The following is a 24,533-nucleotide window of genomic DNA, read 5'->3' as shown; positions in this document are numbered from 1 at the left end:
GGAGGAAAAAACTGTCAGAGGAACGGAGAGATGCCAGCGACTGTTCCAGGGCAGAGTGGCCAAGTGCCAGTTCAGTGCAGAGAAAATGAAACTTAGGAGCCACTGCAACATCCTTGGTAACAAATCCCAGCTTGCACAATATTTTAAGCTGTACCTGTATCTGGTCGGATAATTACAGTGCATTCTCAACCACTCTAATTGAGTGTAAGCCTAATACTCTTGATTGTTTCTATGGGGAGGAGACCTGAGACCTTCCATAACTTGACCAAATTATCCTTTGGAAAACAGATTGCCTAAAGCATTTGTACTCAGAAATGGTTTAAAATTCAGAACACCAAAGCATCTCAGCATTTTTAATTGTATGTACTATATGCAAGACCATCATGCTCTTATCACTGTCACACAAGTACTATATACTGTATAGTCATCTTCACAATTACCTTCCAGTAGTTCTAGGAGAGCTATTGAAATAAGCTCCACCCACCCCATCGCCCGCTCCACAAAAGTTACCATCAATGACCTCAGCACAACAGGTACAGGTTTGGTCCTGACAAAGATCACAACTAAGGAAAACATGTTTGTTCATAGCAAATGTGTTCCTTCCTATGATTATCAGACAGAGTATAAGTGCATTCCTTTCCTCGCACTGCATGTAGATGTTTAACGAGCACACTCTGAGTACAGTACTGTACTCATAAAGTATATTTTTAAATGAATTAGTAATGACAGAGGCTTCCAGAGTGCCAATGGAGAACATTTCAAATCCCAATGTATAATTTTATAAATGTTGTGCAATTTCAAGAGGGCTTTTTCTTTTTTTAAAACCAGTGTTATATTTATTTAAAACCAAGTGGGCATCTACTGTTACCTTGAATTGCAGATGGATTTAAACAGAGACTAGAAAATGATTTCTATTTTGTGAACATCGTAGATTCTGGACTCTTTGGTCCAGGTTTCTCCAATTTCTTTGCAGTAACGCAAGGATTCTGGTTACTGGGTAAGTGAATGTAAGATTTCCACTTGCCTCTTTATACTAAATAGATGCATTTCTCCCCACAGCACCCCTCAAGTTCCTCTAAATGCACAGTATAAACGCATTTAGAGCATACAATGCGCAGCTGAGCTCATGACACTGCCCACATGACGGTGAGGGCAGGTCACTCAACCTCTTTGGAGAGCACTTCATGGATTGACTAGTCACCAAAGAGCACTTGAGCGCATCGTAAAGCATCTCTCGCTAAGATCACCTCTACGTTATGCCTCAGTAGGCCCAGAAGCACAAGTTCTACTGTCACTACTGAATGGATCACTGGTGTAACAGCACTCTAAGCTGCCCACCAAGAAATCACTACCTTGAAACACCACAAGTGTTTTATGGAAGTAACAGATACTACAGGGAACTATAAAAAGCAAAGATCCTCACTACTGGTTTATTTTCAATATGGAATAGAATAATCCAATCCACTTTCAGTTTTGCATTTACTTCTACAATGGCAAAAATGCAATAACCAGAAAGGAACAGCAAATGCAGACTCCATAACATTCCACTGTTAGATGTGGGAAATTACAAATCCTACAGCCAGATTCAGAAAGAATATAAACATGTGCATCTCCACGAGGTGAAACTAGAATGAAATGTAGTGCCCTCCTTTTTATCTCAACTAGGATTTAAAACGTTTATTTTCGGAGGTGTTGGCTAGCACCTTCCAAAAAAATCTAGTGTAGACAACCGACTATATGTACTTTAAATGTGCTAAACTGAGACAAAGTTAAAGATTAACTCAGGTTCCTTTGAAAAACCCAGCTAAGTGACTTAAAGCTGAAATCTGATTCTAGTTCCCCTCTGTGCACATCATAAAACCACTATGCCTTAGTCCACGGATATTGCGGGGCTTCATATCTTCCTCCGTGTCTTCTGCATTAAATTTGAAATGGCTTGGGGGGGGGGGGAAAGAGTGTTGGGTTTTTGTTTGTTTGAACATTCACTCCAAATGCATCTTTGGGTAATGGGAAAGTCTATATGCTGGCTTATTGGCTCTTGAATAAACTCTCAGGAAAGTGTAGAAAAAAAAAATCTGAAAACAAAATTAGGTTTTGTTCAAATGCATTTTTACAACAGCACAAGAACAAAAAGGCACATTTGTTATTTAAAAAAAAAAAAAAAGTCAATTATAGGGCATTCCTAGTCTCTTGTGACCCCTTAAGGCCGGTGGGGAGCCCCAGCCCCACAGGGGTGGCCAGCAACCAGGAGCCTGACCCCTCACACTAGGTGGCAGGGCAGCCCAGACTCCTCCCCGAGGCCGCAGCTGTGTGCTAACTGGGCCGCATGCAGGCCATGGGTTGAGAAGGTCTAAAGGTAAACTAACTGTGACTCCATTATAAGACTATTGCAGTACTTTGGGAGCTCACATTTGGCACTGGGTGGGTGAAATCTAATTATATTACATACCACCAGTTTCAGGTGTCTGCCCTACTTCTGACAGTCTGCCCTGAGGTAGACACTCACGGTCGTGAGCCACTCCAGACAGTGTGATATCACCTAGGGACTAAATTTTCATCATCTAATTTACTCTACTTGCGAGCAACATAAAAACTGGTCACTAGAATACAAAGGCTAAAAAAGTTTACTGAGTCATGGGGCAACTGCATCCGCTGGCTGATAGACTACGTTAAATTGATAGTAAAACAATACCTTTTGATTCATTTTAATATATATTTTCTATTCATTGTTAACAGCTGACTGGTTTTCCAAGAGAAAGGGAAGCCTGAACAAATAAAACTCCTAGTCGGCTTTACTTTGCACGAGAAGAAAAGCAAGGAAACACCAAGCTTATATACTATAGCTTTCCTGCACCATCTCACAAATGGTTTAGCTCTGTGCCAAGCTGCAGTATGACTTCAACACCTATAATCCCTATGACACGTGTGAATACCCACACTATGCCAGATTATCAGTAAAGTGATAACACTTGTATACTGTACCTGCTTGGCACAATCTGAATGAAGTTCCCACAGGACTGCTAGAGTTTAACTTCCTATTAACACGCACCTGCACCAATTTCAAAAGCAATAAAAGCATCAACCATATTTAAAGCTTTACTCAAAAACCCGGTATAAGCCTGAGCAAACCTAACATTATGTTAACGACCACCTATGCTATTCACTGAACACCTGGCATCCATAGCTAGTCCTCATACAGGGCCAAGCAGAGAGTGTTGTGTACAAATACCAGAGGGCGGAGCAGGAGCAATAATTCTCCAGTTTCAATCATGTTCTCAATATTTCCAGCTTCGCTAATATTCTACATACAGTTTCTTATACACAAAATACACACTGAATAAAAGTAACAGTCAGATCCTTATATGGTGTAAGTCAGAGTAACTCCCCTGAACTCAAGAGAGCCACATCCATTTACACCAACAGAGGATCTGGCCCTGTGTTTCCATGCCAACTTCTCTTTTTACTTGAAAGTTAGACTAAGTAGCTAACAGGCTGCTCATAGGTACATGTCTCCAATTTGTCCAGATCATTTTGAATTTTGACCCTGTCCTCCAAAGCAGTTGCAATCCCTCCCAGTTTGGTATCGTCCGCAAACTTAATAAGCGTACTTTCTATGCCAACATCTAAATCGTTGATGAAGATATTGAACAGAGCCGGTCCCAAAACAGACCCCTGCGGAACCCCACTTCTCGGTGGAATCGGGGAGATTCCAGAAGACTGGAAGGGGGCAAATATAGTGCCCATCTATAAAAAGGGAAATAAAAACAACCCAGGAAACTACAGACCAGTTAGTTTAACTTCTGTGCCAGGGAAGATAATGGAGCAGGTAATTAAAGAAATCATCTGCAAACACTTGGAAGGTGGTAAGGTGATAGGGAATAACCAGCATGGATTTGTAAAGAACAAATCGTGTCAAACTAATCTGATAACATTCTTTGATAGGATAACGAGCCTTGTGGATAAGGGAGAAGCGGTGGATGTGATATACCTGGACTTTAGTAAGGCATTCGATATGGTCTCGCATGATATCCTTATCGATAAACTAGGCAAATACAATTTAGATGGGGCTATTATAAGGTGGATGCATAACTGGCTGGATAACTGTACTCAGAGAGTAGTTGTTAATGGCTCCCAATCCTGCTGGAAAGGTATAACAAGTGGGGTTCCGCAGGGGTCTGTTTTGGGACTGGCTCTGTTCAATATCTTCATCAACGATTTAGATGTTGGCATAGAAAGTACGCTTATTAAGTTTGCGGACGATACCAAACTGGGAGGGATTGCAACTGCTTTGGAGGACAGGGTCAAAATTCAAAATGATCTGGACAAATTGGAAAAATGGTCTGAGGTAAACAGGATGAAGTTCAATAAAGATAAATGCAAAGTGCTCCAATCAGTTTCACACGTACAGAATGGGAAGAGACTGTATAGGAAAGAGTATGGCAGAAAGAGATCTAGGGGTCATAGTAGACCACAAGCTTAATATGAGTCAACAGTGTGATACTGTTGCAAAAAAAGCAAACGTGATTCTGGGATGCATTAACAGGTGTGTTGTAAACAAGACACGAGAAGTCATTCTTCCACTTTACTCTGCGCTGGTCAGGCCTCAACTGGAGTATTGTGTCCAGTTCTGGGCACCGCATTTCAAGAAAGATGTGGAGAAATTGGAGAGGGTCCAGAGAAGAGCAACAAGAATGATTCAAGGTCTTGAGAACATGACCTATGAAGGAAGGCTGAAGGAATTGGGTTTGTTTAGTTTGGAAAAGAGAAGACAGAGGGGACATGATAGCAGTTTTCAGGTATCTAAAAGGATGTCATCAGGAGGAGGGAGAAAACTTGTTCACCTTAGCCTCCAATGATAGAACAAGAAGCAATGGGCTTAAACTGCAGCAAGGGTGATTTAGGTTGGACATTAGGAAAAAGTTCCTAACTGTCAGGGTAGTTAAACACTGGAACAGATTGCCTAGGGAAGTTGTGGAATCTCCATCTCTGGAGATATTTAAGAGTAGGTTAGATAAATGTCGATTAGGGATGGTCTAGACAGTATTTGGTCCTGCCATGAGGGCAGGGGACTGGACTCGATGACCTCTCGAGGTCCCTTCCAGTCCTAGAGTCTATGAATCTATGTGTAACTGTATGTGCTTATCATTCAGCTAAGGTTTTGAAGACTGCAGCAATTAGATACAGTCAGCCCTTGTCAAGAAGAGCCAATCTTCAGACCAGCCAACCACTTGCCGTTAAGTGGAAAATAGTAGAATAAAAAAAATAATCTGCAAATGAGAACAACAAAAATCACACTGGATTTTGAGTTAATGCACACCAGTGACCTTAGTAACTGACAGAACTCTGTTAAGGAAACAATAAAAAGAGCCAGGCTTGCATTAGCTTTATAGCCCTGATACTATCAACAGGTATTGCTAAGGGCAGAAGTATACTGCAGCAGCAAGCACAAAGAGAGAAGCTTTGGGAATACACCTCTACCCCAATATAACACAAATTCGGATACAATGCGGTAAAGCAGTGCTTCGGGGGGGGAAGGAGGCGGTTGGGCTGCACACTCGGGCAGATCAAAGCAAGTTCGATATAACGTGGTTTCACCTGTAACGCGGTAAGATTTTTTTGGCTCCTGAGGACAGCGTTTTATCGGGAAAGAGGTGTACCTGTAAGGTTTGAAGGTGATGGGTCACGTACAATGAAAATTGGTCTTGCATCCTTTACTGCCTCCTTGTGACGAGCACATAAGGCCTGAAAGTTTAGTAGAGAACTCTTTAAAAACACTGCAGGTTCTCTTTTCCTTAGAGCTGTCATTTAGGATTCCTAGAGGATCACCAGGAGATAAAGGCCATGGTCTTTACTCTTCCTTTTCACCCAAACCACCTGCTCCTTGACCCCAGGACACACAGCTCCAAGAGCCAGACACACTTCCAACATTACCTCCTCTCTCAAATACAGCTGTTCCTGAAACCCTCCTCTGAGAAGGGGAGTTCACATTTGTGCTGGTTCCCTCTGGACGTTTGGAAAAGGAAGACTCCAAAGGATCCCACTAGCTCTCACCTCACCTCTCCTCCCAGCACCCAGCTGCAGGAACATGCCACAAAGTGTTCCTTCTAGACATAGACTCTCCTCCACTCATGGAAACAGAGGGGGTTACAGAGGTTGCAAACTGCTGAGTATTAAGGTCTTGGTTCTCTACAAAACCCAGAACACCATCTTCAAAGAGGAAAGTAACTGCAAGAAAACTAGAGAACTTTTCTTCCTGGATATAGATTATAAAACTCTTGGTATGCTATAGGCACTGTATGTACAGCCCATCTTAACACACTTCCTTCTGTGACCAACTTCTGCCCTCTTCTCCAATTGACTGACCATTAGGTCCACAGTTTAGCACAGCATGAGCCAGGCAGCAAGTAGCAGATACAACATCGAGATTATCAAATGTAACGTGATGGTTTTAAAAATGGAGAGTTCTAAAAACTGAGCATGAAATAATTTTGCTAAGGATCTAGGAAACTTATCAAGGCCTAACAGGAGTGCTTCTCGTTACTCAGTTGTGCCAATTCCACCTACTGAATGGGTGGTTGGGTCCCGCTTATCTTCTGGGCATAACTTTTATCTTTCAGTGCACTCATGAGAAAGATGCGTCAGGACACAGGACTGCAGGTCACTGGCCTGATGTCACGGATTTTTAAATCCCATACAGACAATTTGTGGCACCCAGCTAAACACTGGTATGCTGGTAGTGCAATTTGTGCTCCAATTCCTGAAGCACTTGCTATCCTGAGTACTCCATTGCCCCATCCCCACTCGGTCTGTACCACTGTGCAGGTTGCTTAACGTAACTAACTCTTTGGGATAGGGCCTGCAGTCAAAATAGCAGAAAGAGCTCCCAGCACAGGCAGGTCCCCATAACCAGTGTAAGGTACCTGCAAAAAAACCCAAACAAACAATAAACTTTTATCTTTAGTTGGTGAGTGGAAGTGGAAGGACTTTGAACTTGAAGTTATGTCATGAGAGGAGGCGTAGGTAGGAGGCAAGGTGTGTTGGTTGGGAGAAGTGGGCGGGGGATGCACAAGAAAAATCATCCTACCAGAAAATAAGGATTTGAATGTGGTTAGGACAAAGTATTTTCATAAAACTTCCAATACAAGATCACACCAGGCTGAAATGCCCTCAGATGCATGCAACTCCCACTGAAGTCATTTGGAGCTGCCTGTATTATGCAAAGGCAGAATCTGGCCCATTATAATCAGGTACTGAGTGGGTTGCATTTCGTGAACTATGGGCCGAATTCTGAAGTCCTTTTTTAAACTGAGCAATTGCCTTGAATCAGTGGAAGATTTGACTGAGTGAGGACTGAGTTAAGGCAACAGGATTTGCTGCAGTACCTGGGGCAGTTAGAGATGATGCAAAGATTGGCAAATTGGAAGGCACGATGAGTAAAGTGTACTGACTTCCAATTCTGGAAATCTGAGATCAAATTCTGGGTTTGGACATGAATATGGATAGCAGTGGTCGGAGTTGTCCACATCACAAAGATACCCATTTGGCGCAATTGGCAATCTGTCCAAGTGAGACATTGGGCTGGAATATCAAGGTTATTGCAGATCAGAACTGAAGTGTAGATAAGGAAAACTGAACAGAGGCTCCCACACTCCAGCTGGCCCAAGCCAAAGCTATTCTCGTTCAGAAGCACAAATTCACAAGAGAAAAAAGAAAAAGTCTTTAAGATCACACAATACTTTAGATAATGTTGAGACCATTACATTGTGTTTCTCTTACACAGTATTTGCTTTCTTAACAAAAATCAGTCTTTCCTCTAGTGTAAACTGCCTTGTATAAAGAGCCCTATCTTACCTGAACTGTGGCATGCTTATCTTGCTTGATTGCTTCATACCATTTGGATCTCTTACTCCATAATTTCTCTGTACCTTTGGCTGAATGAATGCTGCATCCAGCACAGGATGCTATCATTCATCTGCTGATGATGATGCTTTACAGGCAGTAGAACAGAAGCAAGCATAATTTTTCCTCTCCTACTTACATTATGACCCATGCATTGGTTTTGGCGAAGGGTCACCTGATGGGGCAACATATATCTTCTATGATATGAAGTTTATAATAAAGAATGGAAGGGTCTGATTAGTATAAGCTAAGAATCTCCTGTTTGGCTCGGGTTTCATATATTTTACTTTTTGCGTGGCTCAATCAAACTAGATGCTTAAAGTAAAAAACACAGTCAAGCCAAGTAGCTGCACAAAAATACCCACTATCTAGCAAGCACAGGCCAGTCCAGACAAACATTACTGGATGGCCAGAGCCAGTGGATTATGCTGAAACAAATGCATTTCATCTTTCCTTTTAAATTACAAAAGATTATCATTTTACTCAGCAATGACCCTTATTAAATTGGAAACTCTGTACATCAGAATTAAATATGTTCTATCTACTCAAATTGAAGTGTATTATTTATCACTAATATTTAATGACAAAAAACTGATAACTTTTACAGATTATACCACTGATTTCCTCTAGTCATGCATCATTGGTTCTGTTGGTCATTAGCATTATCACAGTGCATAAACTCTGCCTTACGCAGCAAGTTTGATAACAGAGCTAGAAGCCTGTATCTACTATTTTTCAGATTGTTCAGACTGACTAGTTTACGTGGGTGAGAGAGTGAGTATATCTTTTATACTGCCTAAAAACCCTACTTAATAAATTTCCATTTCCAATAATTTGCTTATGCATGGCAAGAATTTATAAGCAAATATAAAGTGGTCAAAAAAAAAACACAAAAAAAAACAAACAAAAAAACACAACCACTCAGGACGCCACTTAAACCAGCTAAGCACTCTTTTCTGGAAAGTGTGTATTCAAGCCAATCTAATCTTCTCCGATTTGATTTTTAAATAGTAGAAATATGCTGAACTGGCTTAATATTTTTAAGTTTACTTCACAGGTAGTATATTGCATTTCAGCTTTTTTTTTTTTTAAATTAAGCACTGTAGATACTGATACTGTTTTACAGCAGGGAGAACAGAACAGAGTGTAACGTAACAGGGCACAATTCAGACCAATGGGGCACTGAGTCACCTCTGCCCTGCAACCTTGGGTACCTTGCAATGACTTGCTCTAGTAGCTTCCAGCTGGGCTGCCCACAAACAGCCTTCCAGCATGCAAGCCACACCCTGAATGTCTACGTGTAACTGCAGTCTGCCAACTACACCATGGCTCTCACTAGCCTTAGTGACACCGCAGGATAACCCCAACATACTCCTCATCTCAGATCTTCCGCCCAAAATGTCTGTCCTGTACTGTCCAGGCCTCTCCTGGACAGCAGAAATATTTTAAGTCTGTTATTCCTCTAAGGGAATAATATGCCATTTTATTACCTTAGATAGTTACCCAGACAGTTCAACTTAAACTTCAACTATCTTAGTTGCAAAGCAAACTTTCTCACCACATGCTCCAGCAGATTAGTGACCAAGCTTTCAGGTCAGGATCCTCCCACCCCAGAGTCCAATGGCTGTTTCTCTTTGTCTTCTTTGGTACAATACCAGAGACAGACAGGCAAAAAGAGGGAGTGGCTTGGCGTGTTTGCCCCTGCTTTTTAGTTCCAAGCCCCCCCTTGAAAAAAACATATCCAGCTGAGAACCGGGAGACAAACAGTCTACATGGAAGGATGTTCCCTGCTGTTTTTTTCCCACCTCTTTGAGCTTTCTTTTTTCCCCTTCCTGCTCAATGACTTTGTTTACTGCTTAAATGCAAATTAAGCAGAGCACACATTCCTTTGTTTAGGACAAACCCATCTGCCAACTTCTGCTTGAGCAGGGCTTTGGAACATGTGTTAACAACATCATATAGGGGTATCTTATAACTTCACATTCAGAGTTGATACACATTTGATCAGGACAATGTTCACCACCAAATTATGAATTTTCAGATGATACCGTACAAGGCATACCTTGTTGAGAGATTATTACAATATAGTGTGTAGGGTGTCAATACATGGATAGATTCCATCACAACAAGTAACAACACCAACTGAAGCGTACTGAGGTGAATGTCTGCATCTCAACAAGATCCTGTTACTAAAATGAAGGATTTAAAAAACCAAAAATTAATCCTGTGAAGGAAGATAACTGTTTTGTACAACAGATGCTCAAAAAACAAAAACAAAAAAAAACCACAGATGTATTACCTACAGTACAATTGTAAGTTATGTGACGGGGCAAGGCCAGATGGCTACAGTAAAGTAATGGGAGACAGATATTAGCTACAGGCTAAACAAATCCCTGTTACCAGGATAAGCAAATGGCAGCTGCTCCAGGTCAATTAATACACCTGGGACCAATTAAGATCTTTCCAGAAAGCAGTGAGGACAGCTAGGTTGATTGGGACACCGAAGCCAACCGGTCGGCTGAAACTAGTTAAAAGTCTCCCAGTTAGGCAGGTGACTGGGTGTGTGTCAGGAGCTGTAGGAGGAAGCTGTGCTGTTGGGAGAGACTGAGCAATACAAACCATATCAGGCACAAGGAAGGAGGCCCTGAGGTAAGAATGAAGTTGATCTTGAGGAAGTCATGGCTGCTGTCGGAAAGTGGCCCAGGGAATTGTATGCATCTTTTTTCTAAAAAGTCAGTCTACTGACTTAGCTGATACTATTAGGGTCCCAGAGCTGGAGCCTGGAGTAGAGAGCAGGCCTGGGAGACAGAGACTGTGCGAGGGAGGATAGCTTCTCCTCATCTCCCTTGCTGGCTTATGATGAAAACGGCTCAGAAGGCTGTGACCTTTGCCTCTAGAGAGAGAAGGGCTATGTGGAGGGTCACAGTGAGTCTCTGAGGCTAGTGAAATCCACCAGGAAACATAGGACCCACAGAGACAAGGACAGAGCTTTGTCACCGTTACCTGTACTAACCATAACTGAGCTGCATGCTTTTAACACATTCTTTTGTTCAAAGCATTCTGAATAGCAAGTAACGATTTGTTAGAAAATACATTTTACTTTTAAAATGTTTAAACACAACATCTGAGTACACTGTCAATGTTAATGAACGGGAGTATAGTTTATGACTGACAAATGAGATTTACCATGGACAATTTCAGAGAGCCTTATCCTGCCCCCATTTAAATCAATAGGGAGTTTTGCTTCATGGGAGCAGGACTGAGCCCTTGTTGCAAGTACTTGGTTTTAGAAAAATTAATTATGTTAATATCTTAATGTTACAAAACCTACTGGGCCAAACCCACTGCTGGCATAACGCCAAGGAAGTCAGAGTTCCACTAAGAGGCATACAGACCACAGCATACAGACCAAGTACGTCTTTATAATTTGTAGTTTGTACTTGCATCAAGCCTGTTGGCCAAATTCCGCTTTCATGTAACTCAGAGTAATGCAAGTTCTTTACATGGAGATCCTTTGGGCTTATGCCATTATAACTGGGAAAAGAATCCAGCCCTGTCTCTGTATATCCCATGCACTGAAATGCACCTACTTATGAAGTTCACCCACTTTGTTAAAAATCTGTTGTATACTGACAGAGTTTGCATTACATTCTCTTAAGATAAAAGAAAAGAAGCCCTCTCTTTTGCCAGAAGTGTAGTTATGGAAGAGAACGTACCAATACTAATAACTGCTGCTACTACATTATGTGATTTACCTGGCTCAAGGTGAACTCAAGCTTGTGTCAAATTTCAGTACCACTGTCCAGGGTACGGTAACTCCCCACTTAACCTCCTCTCGCTTAACGTTGTTTTGATCTTATGTCCCTGCTCAATTACAGAACATGCTCCATTTAAAGTTGTGCAATGCTTTGCTATAACATCATTTGGCTGCCTGCTTTGTCCACAGCTGGGCAGCCTCCCATAGGTTCCCTGACACGCCTCCCTCTCCCCCGCCAGCACCTCCTGCCCACTGTCAGACCCCACAGATCAGTGCCTTTCCCCTCCTCCCCCCACCTCCTTCACATGGCAATCAGCTAGCTTGTGGCGTTCAGGAAGGGGGGAAGCGAGGACTTGGTGTGCAGGCTCCCCCTCCCTCCCAAATGACACAAGCCTGCTGATCGCCATGGGCAGGAGGGGAGCTTGTGTGCCAAATCCTTACTCCTCGCCTCTCTCTCCTGAACATTGCAAACCAGCTGACTGCCGTGAGCAGGAGCCCCTTGCTCCTCCCCCCTCCCTCCTGCCCCCTGAACGTCACAAGCCAGCTGATTGCCGCGGGCAGGAGGGAGGGAGTAGAAGTGAGGACTCAGTGTGCAGGCTTCCCCCACCCTCCCTGCCTCCTGCCAGCGGCAATCAGTTGTCCTGCGGTGTTCGGGGGCGGGGGGGGGAGAAGCCTGCGCGCCGTGTCCTCGCTCCTCCTCCCTCCCTCCTGAATGCTGCAAGCCAGCAGATTGCCAGGGCAGAAGGCAGGGGAGGAAGGGGGGAGGAGAACATGGTGTGCAGAGTAAAGGGGGAGGGAAGAAGAGCTGAGTTAAGGGTGGGGTTTGGGGGAAGGAGTGGCATAGGCAGGCCCAGGGTTGAGCCCCCCCGCCCTTGGTGCTTGCATAGTAGAGGAAGCTGCTGCTGCACAACGTGCTTCTCCTAGCCCAGTAGTCTCCAAACCTTTTTGATCATGCACCTGTATCAGTAAAAAAATTTTGAACATGCACCCCCCAATAGGTATATTTATGTATAAATTATATATATATATATATATATATATATATATATATGTACTACTATACTGTTATGTACATTATAAAACATACAAAAAATAGACATTGAAGGATGAGAGAAAATTTTTAATTATTTTATTTATTAACGGTACAAAAAACCTTTTTGCTCTCACAACGTGATTGAATATGCTTCATTATGTCTGAATCGTGGTTTAACATTTTGTGATACAGCAATTCTAAGGTCTGGATTGGGATAGGGAGCGGGAAGGGGCTCGCTGGGAGTACAGGGTCTGGAAGGGAGTTAGGGTGCGGGGCAGGCACAGGGTGGGGTGCGGGGTCTGGGAGGGAGTTAGGGTACAAGAGGGCGCTCAGGGTGGGGGGTGTGGGAGGAGGCTCAAGACTGGGGCAGGCAGGAGGTGCAGAGTACTTACCTGGGGTAGCTCCTGTTTGGTGCAAGGGGTGTGCGGTGGCTCTGTGCAGCACAGCACCGCCACCATGGCCACGATTCCGGGACCTGCCCCGCCCTGCAGGCAGGGCCACCCAGAATGCAGGGGCTTTAGGGCCTACAGCTCTAAAGCCCCTTTCAGGATGCGGCCCTGTGAGCAGGGGCCAGAGGACTCAGGAGGCGCAGGGGCAGCCGCGCAGCCAGCAACCAGAGAGAAGCGCCACTTCTCTCCAGCCGGCTCTGAAGGGGAAAGCGCCGCTTTTCCCCAGCCACTGGCTGTGTGGCTGCCCCTGCTCGTCCACAGGCTGGAGGACTCAGGGCCGCATTCTGAAAGGGGCTTTAGAGCTGCAGGCCAGGGCCCCAGGGCCCACTTAGCCCAGGCCCTGCAGCCCCTAAAGCCCATGCGTTACAGGTGGCCCTGCCTGTGGGGGGCGGGGCAGCTTCCCCGCTCGCTCGTTCCCTCCCTCCTCCAGCTGCCCTTCCTCCTGCTCTGGCAGCAGCGCTCCACTTGCCGTGCCCCCTAATGGATCAGCTTGCACACACCCCACTTTGGAGACCACTGTCCTAGCCTATAGCATCTTCAGCCTCCTTGCCTGCCTCATGGTCTCCAAGTGGGAGTGGGCTGTGCCTGTGTGGGGTAAGGCAGGGGCACCTCCCAACTATAGCACTGTACTGTATGGCAAACAAAATTTCCCTGGAACCGAACTCCACTTCCCCATTTACATTCATTCTTATGGGGAAATTGGATTCACTTAACTGTTTCACTTAAAGTTGCGTTTTTCAAGAACATAACTACAACGTTAAGTGAGGAGTTACTGTATTAGAAATAGCTGTCATTAGAAGAGAAACAATACCAATCTGACAAACTAGTGCCACACCCTGCATTCTGTACAGAGGTAACAGGTCTCCCACCGGACCCAATTCAGAGTAGAGGACAGGTACACGGTTACAAGGTACAGTACACAAGCATAAATGCTCCCAACCACTGTGCCTCCTGAACGTGCAGCTTGCTTGGAGCCAGTCAAGTTACAAAAAATAAAACTGAAGTTTTGATACGCAAATGTAGTGAATATTTTCACTACTTTCCCCACTCACCAGTTTGATCTTGACAAGTGATTCACCAACCTAGTAAGCTTGCTGGCCATGCCAATGCCACACATCTGTTCCACCCCTACCTTGCTCTAGCCTAAATCACTGTAGAAACAGCTATTGTAGAGCATTACTCTGCAGTCTACATGGTGCCCAGAGTCTCTCTGCACAGCTATCCCTCATCATGCACAGCATAACTTCAGTGGAACTTCTCCCTAAATACAGAGTGTTGGAATTGAGTCCTTAAAAAAAAAAATTGATTCTACAGCTAACAAATTCATCTAACGTTCAAAGAAGACAGAGCTCATGGCTCACTATCAGCCAACTTATTGTAACAAAGAAGCCATTATTTAAAAATATTTTTTCTTCAATTTATTAATCCCAAACAGATCACTCTGAAAATAAGGTCTGCAACACTACAGCTACAAAAGCCAGAAAAATCTCTTAATTGCAGATTGTATTTTCTATTACAATATATTTTAAATCTCAAAAAATTAATTTATTACTATGCCAGCAACATAGTAATAAATAACTTTGAAGGGCTTCTCACTTGCCTACTTAAGAGTATGTCTACACGCTGGCCCATGCCAGCTGACTCCGGCTTGCTATGCTTAGGCTAAGGAGCTTTTTAATACTGGTGAAGACATTCAGGCTCAGACTGGAGCCTGGGCTCTAGGACCCTGCCAGATGGGAGGCGGCTCAGAGCTCAGGCCCGAGCCTGAACATCTTCACTACAATTAAATAGCCCCTTCACCTGAACCTCAGTCAGTTACACATGCCAGCCATGGGGTTTTAAATTGCAGCATAGACATATCCTTAGTTACCTCTGATAGTAGTAAAGTGGTAAACTTCCTAATGACAGTATTTAATTAATGAGATGATTTAAAAAAAAAATCTGTCGCTGCTTCCTAAAGATAGATCAGTTAATTACTTAATTCTTCTTAATGAAATGATGAACGTTCTTTCAACAAAGAAGGCAGAAATCTAATATTACACTGCAAGTTTCATTGAAAAAGCAGTGACATGAACACTGCTCCTCCTCTGCTCTGCTGCCTCCCCTCCCTTCATCAGTTCTAGTTTCCATTTTATGCAGCCTCGTAATTAGAACGGCACTCGAACATCTTGACAAATATCTGCATCACTGTCATCTTCTTGTTGTGAAATCGAGTGCTACATCCCAGACATGCACAGCCTTCAGATCTAAAACAAAGAGGTTACCCAGCACTATGGGTCAGCTTGAATCCTGCCTCAGATCTGAATGAAGGATTAATTGCGATGCCCTTAAAAATAAAATTTAAACTACACTGAACTTGCATAGAAATGAGGCATGCATTTTAAGATTGTGAGGGAAGGGTGTTTTGGGCTTGGGATGGAATTTTCAAAAGCTTCTACAAAAAGAGATTGGTGTCTAACTCTTTTAGGATACACCTAACACCACAATTGAAAGCCTACAGCTGGCCCATGCCAGTGACTTCATCTAAGGGGCTGTGTAATTGCAAGATGGAAGGGTCCCAGAACTCAGGCTGACGCCCAAGCCTGAACTTCTGCAGCTGGCCCATGCCAGCTGACATGGGCTGTAGTGTAGATGTCTAGTTGCTGTGTAGACATGCCCTCTGGCACTGTTGAAAACTGCACCTTTTCAACCAGATAACATGAAGCCTCCCCCCACCCCCGTATTGCACTGGAAAGCAGATCTGGATTGGTTTTGTTGAGATGGAAGGGGATGCTGAAAAGGTTGATTTTCATAATTATCTGAAGCTCTGACCATGTAAACAAACCATTTTATCTATCTTTATCACAATCTTTTTAACAGACACATGATATGTACTGACTTTCACACACTCTCTATTTCGTTCTTAAAAGACACTTTGCCATCATTGGCTCTGCTATCTAAAGCAGTAATAATGCAAGTCCAATCACATAAAACTACAGCAGGTTTCCCAAGATGCCTTGGGAAGTATGACTAGTTTACTGATGGGTTAATATGCTTAATCTACTAATTAATGAATAAACAGCTTGCATTACGAACCCGGGGGAGGGATACGGAGAAGAAAAGTAGAGAGCCCAAGGAGAGACACTTGACCCTAATTGCTAGCAAAAACATGACAAAACTAATTGGGAAGCAGAGCTCAAACCAAGACGCTATATGAAAGGAAATGTCTGGATTCTAGGGGCAAAACTAATAATTATGTTAGTGGCTCCAAATCAACTTGCCCAACTATGCCGCCTTTTGTTTGACTTTCTGTTTTAGCAGCAGAGAAGCCAATGCCCCCTGAGCATGGACTATCCGCTCAACCCACTGCCCTAAGAAGCATGTTTGCCAAAAGAAAGCATTCACGCCTCCCCATCACACACCAGTCCATGAGTTAGGATATGAGCCAGCCCACATGAAGTTCCAGAGTTTCTGAACAGACTATTCTATTCTAGTCCACATTTCTTTTCCCTCCCTCTTCATAGGTCTTAATCCTCCCTCCCATGACTCAGCTGCCAAGATCAAAGCACTTGCTCTGTGCCTGGGAGAGCAAGCAGTCTGCTGCTCAGACTTCCCTACCGATATTACCAGTCACCAAGCATGAGAAAGCAAGACTCATGCTGCATCTTCCCTATGGGGAGGATGGCATTACCTGGACAACGCTTACAGCCCCACAAAGCCTTAAGGAGTGCTGGAGTTTCACCCAAACTCAGCTTTCCCACATGCTGGCACAGAGCACAGTACACAGGCACGATTCTCCTTTTGTTTACACCATCATAGCATGAATTTCAGTGGAATTACTCCTGATTTACAAGAATGAGAGGGGATAATCAGGGTTGTGTATATAAATACGCACAACACAAAATGGTTTCACATATTTTGTAAAACATTTTTCTATCTGAAAAATCAATTAAACCAACAATATTAGTAACAGCATTTACTGCAGTGCTGTGCTCTGGGCCATTTCAATCCTCAAAAGACAGACGAAAGTAGACTTAAAAATTATGCATCCATCACCATCAGACCTTGCACATTAGGAAATATTATTCCATCACATAAGATGTCTGTTTTAACAGAGCTTACATTTGAATTAACAGCCTAACTTATTAAGGAAATAGGCACTTGTAATAAAAAACATAATGAGAAGTACTGTAGGGAAAGACTGATTAACAGTAAACAATGCACTTGATCATCTGAATAAAGCTTTCTATTTACTCATACTATTTTCTGAGACCATTCCCATCATACAGGCGAATGGGAAAGGCCTACAATTAGTTTTCCAAAGAGCATTCCCAGAAATATTGTAACACACCAGACATAAGTAAATATTTCATGATATGGCTTCCATTTCAGTAGATCTGTCAAGATATTTACAGGGCTTGACAGTATTTCTATATTTAATTAAATTTTCACACTCATACTTTAATGTAATTTAAATAGATTATTAGTTGTCAGAATATAGAGTAAATTTTGTTTACGATTTAGTTACTTTAAGTACTTACATAGAGGAAACTCATTTAACCCCATGACTGAGTAGCATTAAGTGTTGAGATGAGACTTCTAAAGAGCTTCTATTGCCCTTTGCACTCTTGCAATAATCTTAAATTGACAACTTAATTGCAATTTCAAGGCAATAAAAATCAAGATTTTTTTTTTTGAATAGCATAAGGAGGGTCAGTGTGTGGTGGGTGGGGGGAAATCACTTAACTTCCTACCTGAGTAGGACTCTTTCTGAACAGAAACTACATTCTCCGTTGTTTATGGAACATTATCTTCATTTTCAGAACAGGACTGAACAAATAACTATCCAGCTTACTCACACAAACACCCTGTTATACACAATACTTGCACTTCAGGTATATAGGAGATTGGTGCCAGAAGACTAGAAAGAAAACCCTAGAGTACACTTGTAGAGAAGTCTTGCAAGCTAATTTTTTGTGTGATTAGGTAAGTTTAAGAAAAAAAAAAGAGAGAGAGAGGATGTTAAGTACTCAAGACATTTCAATCAACGTGTCTGATCTAAAAATGAAGCAGCCCCTTAAATCTTTGAATACCAAAAAAATCTGAATTATACAAACTTATATAGTTTCATTATTTTTATTAAGTCTTTCCTGATTACTGTATTGTTTATTCCATCCTACTTCCTCCATACAAAATACCCAGTGACATCATCTTCTTACCTATTGTAGCAGCAGTTACCAACACAGTAAGAGCTATGGGAATCAAGCTATATAGTAGTTTATGAGATCAGTAGACTGTGAGCAAGTGCTTTAGTTAGGGCAAAAGAAAACAATTCTACAGACAGCCAATCTTGCTTAATTTCCTTCCTCAGTAAGACACATGAAAAGCATTCAGCTAACAAAACAATTCAAATCATCATTTAATTTCACTATGGTCAGGATCCAAATAAGCTCTTAAGCACATGTATAACTTTAAGCATGTGAAGTCAGTAGGACCACTACTGCTTAAGTCAAGCACAAGCTTGAGGCTGAGTGCTTTGCTGGGTCAGGGTCTGAGAATAACTGCCTTTACTGCAAATATGCTGTAAGAGTCCAATGCAAAATGTCTACAAATCTGACCCACTCATTTAATAAGTACTGTGACACATGTGGGAGATATCAAGTTATTCATCTGAGACACTTGCAGTGCCTAGTCATAAATGGAATGAGCAGCAGTACAGACAGAGTGCAAGCCATAATTGTAGTTTTTCCATTTTATTCTTTTTTTGTTGCTACCTTAATACTGAAACTAGTCATTATTTCCTCCAGGTTTAAAAAAAAAAAATCCCCAAAAAAAAGGAACTCTCTTATGGAAGTGATTATGAGCAATCCTGCTCCCACTGAAATCTGATCAAAGTTTTGCTATTGGATTTTTACTTCTGTGCAAACTTGATAGGCCCTTACATGAAACTACAGTGCAACATGCATTTAGAAAGGTAAGAAAAGGCCTAAACAAATGCAGTTTCTGTTCAAAGGAAACAAACTACCTGTGCAAATCTAGCTGCAGTTTTCTCCAACCCTTTCTCAGTTGCATAAAACATTTCAGCTCAGTCCCTTGAAGCTCCAATTAAACTGTAGTAATTTAAGATTATCATAAGAGCAAAGGGCAGTAGAAGCTCTTCGTGAGACCTCTCACCACTTAATGCTACTCAGTCTTGGGGTTAAATGAGCTTCTTTAGTATAAGTACCTTAAACTAACCGAATCGTAAACAAAATTGATACTATTTTCTGACAGCATATGATTTAAATTTTATTAAACCATCTCCCAGAAAATGTAGAAGGACAAAAGCACCATTACAAAGTATAAATAACTGGCCAGACTTGCTGAAATAACTGTTATAAATACAAATTCTATGAGTGCATATTTTACAATTTTACATGCAACACACACCAGAAAAATATTTCATTAAGAAACTTCAAACGATCAATATAAATGGCCACAAGCCATAAGAATATTAAATACTTAACTGTATTCCATGAAAAAGCTTGCCATTTACTACTAACCTTTCCCTTAATTTTTACAGTATCAAGAAACAAAATGGATTTGAGAGACTTACATGTTTATGGTATTCTCACAGTAATGATGTTAGTGCAAATTTAAACTTTGTTAAACAGCAATCTTCCCTAATAAAACAGCATTGTGCCACATTTGCAACACGACAGTGTTCAATGTGCAATTCTTCACTTAACTTTTTTTCCTTCTCTTTCTTACCAGTGTAAAAACCAGCTTGGTTACTATTACAATTCCTGGTGGAACTGATTGAACGAGAAAATGTTTATAGCTGTTAAACATTACATATTACCTAAAATGGCTTAATAGCATACATGTGTATGTTTAACATGCATACTTTAATTAGACAATAAAAAGTATATGCTATAAAAAACTACTGGCTTTGCAATAAGTTGGGCAGCATGGTGATGAAATGTTGGCTTATAAAAAAAAGTGCTTATTGTGTGTCTATTGTCCTAATTAAAGAAATACTTAATACAGGTTTTTTTAAAATCATGCAATACATGTTTACCTGTTTCCTGTATACATTAACATAGCAACTTTTTACTTAAGAATTTTAAAGTCTCTATTTCCATTGTGTTAGGATATTTTATAGCAAGAAACTAGGTCGTGAATAACATTTGCAGAGTTAACACTGAAGTGTTTGAAGATGAGTACAGAATCCTACAAAAGGTTTAAAGGAATGTAATATCTAATTTGATTAGTTGACATTTCAGTTATGTTTTACTCTGAGAAAATTATAATACGCTATGCTGTCATTTGGTACTACTTTCTTTAAACAAGAGTATAGTAATTAAGTTTATATAAAGTAGACTCAAAGGGACATGACAAACATTTTTGTAAAAATCAGGACATGGCCAAAACATGAAATCTCATTGTTTGATGCTATAGTTAGAAAACTACTTTTTTGTTTTGTAAATTCCAAGAACAGAGTGAAACTAAAAATAAGGCAAATGACAACAAAATTGTTCTAGTCCACATCAGAATTACACCTTCACACGCACACTTAGCTTCCTGACAATTCAGAAATTCTAAAATTGCAGAGGTAAACTTCATAAAGCTTTAATTTTTTGCCAACATGTTAGTGAACTTCTCTGCAATTCTAGACAGCACAAATAAAATAGAACTATAGACTTAACTGAATACAACGCAATCCCAAAGACTGATTGATTAACTCATTCTGCAAGTCAGAATCTGAAGAGGTAGAAAAAAAAAAACACTGAATTGAAATACTATAAATGTTTTCTCTCAAAGTTATCTTTTGGTTTCACAACAAAGATCAGCATTTGCAATGGTCCATTTCTGGATAAGTGAACATATAACCTTGCTGCCTGATCGAATAGTCCAGAGCTTTCAATGAGGCAGCTCCTGACAACAGCCCAGCAGCAGATTTGTTTGATCTCTACTGCCTTCCTTAATCTGGGTTGTCAAGGTTCACTTGTTGGAGGCTGTTTACTTTACTTTTTTTTTTCCCCTTCAAAAAAGCGCTTTTTTTTCCCTCCTCTCTCATATACAATGACTAATCCAAAGACTAAGAGGAAAGAATGCAGCCAAATGCAAGATGTTAAAGCTACACTACCTTTTTGCAATGAGATTTTAGCCGACACCTTTTGAATGGTGACTAGTGGAGATTCCTTCTCCACCCATCACCCCCATTTCATTCTATATAATTGTGCAATAGTTCAAATAAAGTTTGGGGCACGGAGGGGGATTTAGAACTGAGAACTTGAAACCAGAAGTCTAAGTTTCCCCTCCTTCCCTTGAGCCCCCCAATCTGGTTTCAAAGATGCATGGTATACTTCCTCCTTGAGATCCACTTTGTTATTGTAGAACTCAAAATATTTGAAAACCTCTCATGCTTAACATGGAAGAACAACACAGGATTTGCCTTCTCAAATGAGACAAATTGTAAAATACTATTAAGTATTTCAAACATCTATTTCTGTCCCCCAATAAAAATTAAACAAAGACAACTACTACCTTAAGGAGTAAGAAGTACATTTCTTGAAAGACAGTTACTTGTAAGTATCTGCTTAGTTAAGAGAATGTAATTAATTAGTTATTCTGATGTTTTATAAGTCAGATAACCAAAGCAAATTCATAAGAACAGAAAAAGCTAAATTTAAAGCAAGTGTCATTTGCAGATTTTTTAAAAATAAGTATAATTATTCAATACTTGGATTCAGAATCATCTACTGTACAGACACACTGTGCAAATACTGTATACATTACTCATTCACAGAACAGGTTACTAAAAGCGAAACCCTGAACTTCTGATAGGAGATCAAACCAGAACTCTCTATAGAAGTAGAATTCAGAAGCACTTGTAGCCGTTAAATGAAATGCTTGGTGGGAGCATTATGTCTGAAGAGTTGACACTGACAGTCATATTGTTTTTAAAAAGTGCCGTTTTAGGAGTTTTTTGGTTCACTAAAAGAAATACTGTAAGACCAATGCCTAGAATGAAGGCAGGCTAAAATCAATAACACTTTGTAATCAACCCAGCAATGGTATTTAAATACAATGAGTTGGAAATAATTAATAGTTATAAAGTGGGATGGGGGAGGGAAAGGAAGTAGGTCACTGTATTTTATAGCAGCACTTACACGGTTAGCTAAATTCTGATCCCTGTTTTCTTCTTTAAAAAGGAGAAAGAAAAAAAAGAGGACAACTCCATCCTGCAGCATGTACTTCCCCCCCCTTCGGTTTCACTGACCTGAAATAAACGTTTCAGGCTGTAGCTTTTGTAAGCTGATCTGTACCCTTTAGGATAGATGTTCCCCTGGTTTCTCTTTATTTGGGAGTTTGCTTTTGGAGTGGGGAAGTGTGTGTGTGTGTAGGGGGGGTGTCCTTGATATCCTTATATGTAAAAGCCTCCGCCGATTTCCCTATACTTACCGAGAGATAGCAGTGAGAAAGGCTCTGAGTGAATGATCGCCAGTACACAGCTCCTCAGCAAATGCTGCTGCTGCTCCGGCAGGCAAAACTTTGGGCTCTACGGTCGAGAAGAAACCAGGGGTTCTTTCAACAAGTCTCCAGAAGGCAGGTTTGGTAAGGGGGAGGAGGGGGGGAGAAAATGTGCGGTGTTTCAGGGGAGGGGAGGAAAGAAGAGGAGCCTTGAAACACTTGCAAGAAACGGGATCAGGCTATAGATCTAAGGACTTAGTGGTAGTAACGGGATCTAAAAATCTCCCCTCATCGCCATTCAGCGGGGACCTGCGCTTGCCGGGTTGCACCAGGGGGCAAGTGGCAGGGTTGGGTCTGGAGTTGCAAATCTTTATTCAAACACTTCATCTCAGAAGAGAGAGAGGCGCAGGCTGGCAAGGGAACAGGCACCGCAGGCTGGGGGCGATGCGCGGTGCTGGGCGCTGTGTGTGCGTTACACTGGCGGGGGTGCCGGGGAACTCCGGCGCAGAGTCAGCTGGGCTGAGTGCTCTGGACGCGACAACAGGTGGTTCTGGATGTGGAGGCGCGGGAGGCAGGACTCGCTCAGGCAGTGGCAGTAGGGGAGGGAGATCAAGGTCCCCGCTGCGCTGGGGGAAAAAGGGCAGCCACTGGCCGCAGCTTCTCCGCACGCTGCCTGCAACTGCGCCGCGTGTGCGCCCCTCCAGCCAGAGCCCCCCAGCTCCGCGCGCGCGCAACTCCCGCGGGGCAGGGATCGCGCCCGCCGCCTCGCGGCAGCCGCGGCTCCCAGGAAAGAGCCGAGCCCAATCCTGGGGACGCCCAGCGGCGCGACTAGCCCCCCTGCGTGCGCGTGGGCTGGGCTCGGGGCGGGGGGGTGGAACTGAGCGGGACCTTCCCCCCCCCTCCGCCCCACGTCTGGAGGATCCCCAGGGGAGCCCGCGCGCTCCTCCCCGGGGCGCCACTCCGCGGGGGCGCACCGCGGCGTGACACCGGAGCGAGCGGCAGGCGAGCCCAGCCCCTGCGTGCGCGGAGGGGCGTGTGCGCCCAGGGCCCGTGCGCTGAAGTTCACGGGGAGGGGGGGGAAAGATGGATAAAAAGTTTCCAAAGTGAGAGCAGAAGGGGGGGGGAAGTTGGTTTCTCCCCCGCCCGCTCCCTCCAGCGCCAGGGGAACGCTGTGTCCTTCCCTCGCCCGCCGCGCTCCCCCAGCGGGGCGCTGGGGGTGGCTGGTGGAGCTGCTCCGGTGGCAGCGGCCAGCCCCAGAGGTGAAGCCGCCGCCTCTCTCATTGCATCGGCTCTGATTCATGCAAACAGCCCGGCGGCCAGCGCGCATCCCCCCGCCAGCAGGCAGGGGGAGGGGGGCACGTGGAGGCTGGGGATGGGGGGGGTGGAAGGAGTTGGGAGGGGGAAGAAAAGTGAAACAAACAAGAAGGCGCCTGAAAAGTGGAGGGGAAAAGCCGAAAAGCCAAACTCACCCGCTGGAGACGGCCTGTCGGTGCCCACTACGGGCTCCCCCCAGCGCGGGTGAGTCTGCCTGCCCGTCCCTCCCTGTACTCTAGCCGGGCAAGCCCCATGCGCCGAGCCTGGGCAGCAGGCACAGCGTGCAACAGCCGCACAATAAATAACAATAGAGCCCTCCGCTCGGGACTAGCTTCCAGGGCAGCCCAAGCGCCTGGCAGGGCCAGCCCCGCTCCCGGCTCCCAGCCCCCGCCGCTCCCGGCTCGGCTCCAGGCGCCTTGCGCGGCCACTCTGGAGTTTGCCAGCAGGGAGGAATAAGGCGGCAAAGCTGGGGGGGGGAAGAGAAATAACACCCCCGCGGAGGGAGATGTTGTTATTTTTTGCTGTTCTGAGTCTCTGACGTCACATCCACCTGCTGGGTAAACAACAAGGCTCGGTGCAAAGAAAAACACGCGCACGCACAGAGCTCGCCGTTGCAAGAGAGGGAGAGAAGCCGGGGGGCGCAGCC

General features: G+C 43.3%; 1 protein-coding gene across 11 annotated transcripts in view; it reads right to left on the bottom strand.

Moving 5' to 3' along the window:
• The window catches only part of FOXP1 (forkhead box P1), a 507,886-nt gene extending 483,631 nt beyond the window's left edge, over nucleotides 1–24,255 (bottom strand). For 6 of the 11 annotated variants that reach the window (XM_030568517.1, XM_030568515.1, XM_030568514.1 and 3 more), the window contains exons 1-2: nucleotides 24,043–24,255; nucleotides 22,565–22,661 (exon numbers count right to left, since the gene is read on the bottom strand). The gene's annotated coding sequence lies outside the window, so the exon portion shown is untranslated. The remainder of the gene's footprint in view (nucleotides 1–22,564; nucleotides 22,662–24,042) is intronic. The other 5 variants (XM_030568529.1, XM_030568530.1, XM_030568532.1 and 2 more) reach the window with 2 other exon arrangements.
• Nucleotides 24,256–24,533: the final 278 nt, after the last annotated feature.

The sequence above is a fragment of the Gopherus evgoodei genome, chromosome 7 (assembly GCF_007399415.2).
Source record: "Gopherus evgoodei ecotype Sinaloan lineage chromosome 7, rGopEvg1_v1.p, whole genome shotgun sequence".
In the NCBI taxonomy this organism is placed as follows: domain Eukaryota; kingdom Metazoa; phylum Chordata; order Testudines; family Testudinidae; genus Gopherus; species Gopherus evgoodei.
The sequence above is the reverse complement of the archived record's forward strand: the minus strand, read 5'-3'. Positions and strand labels throughout refer to the sequence as shown.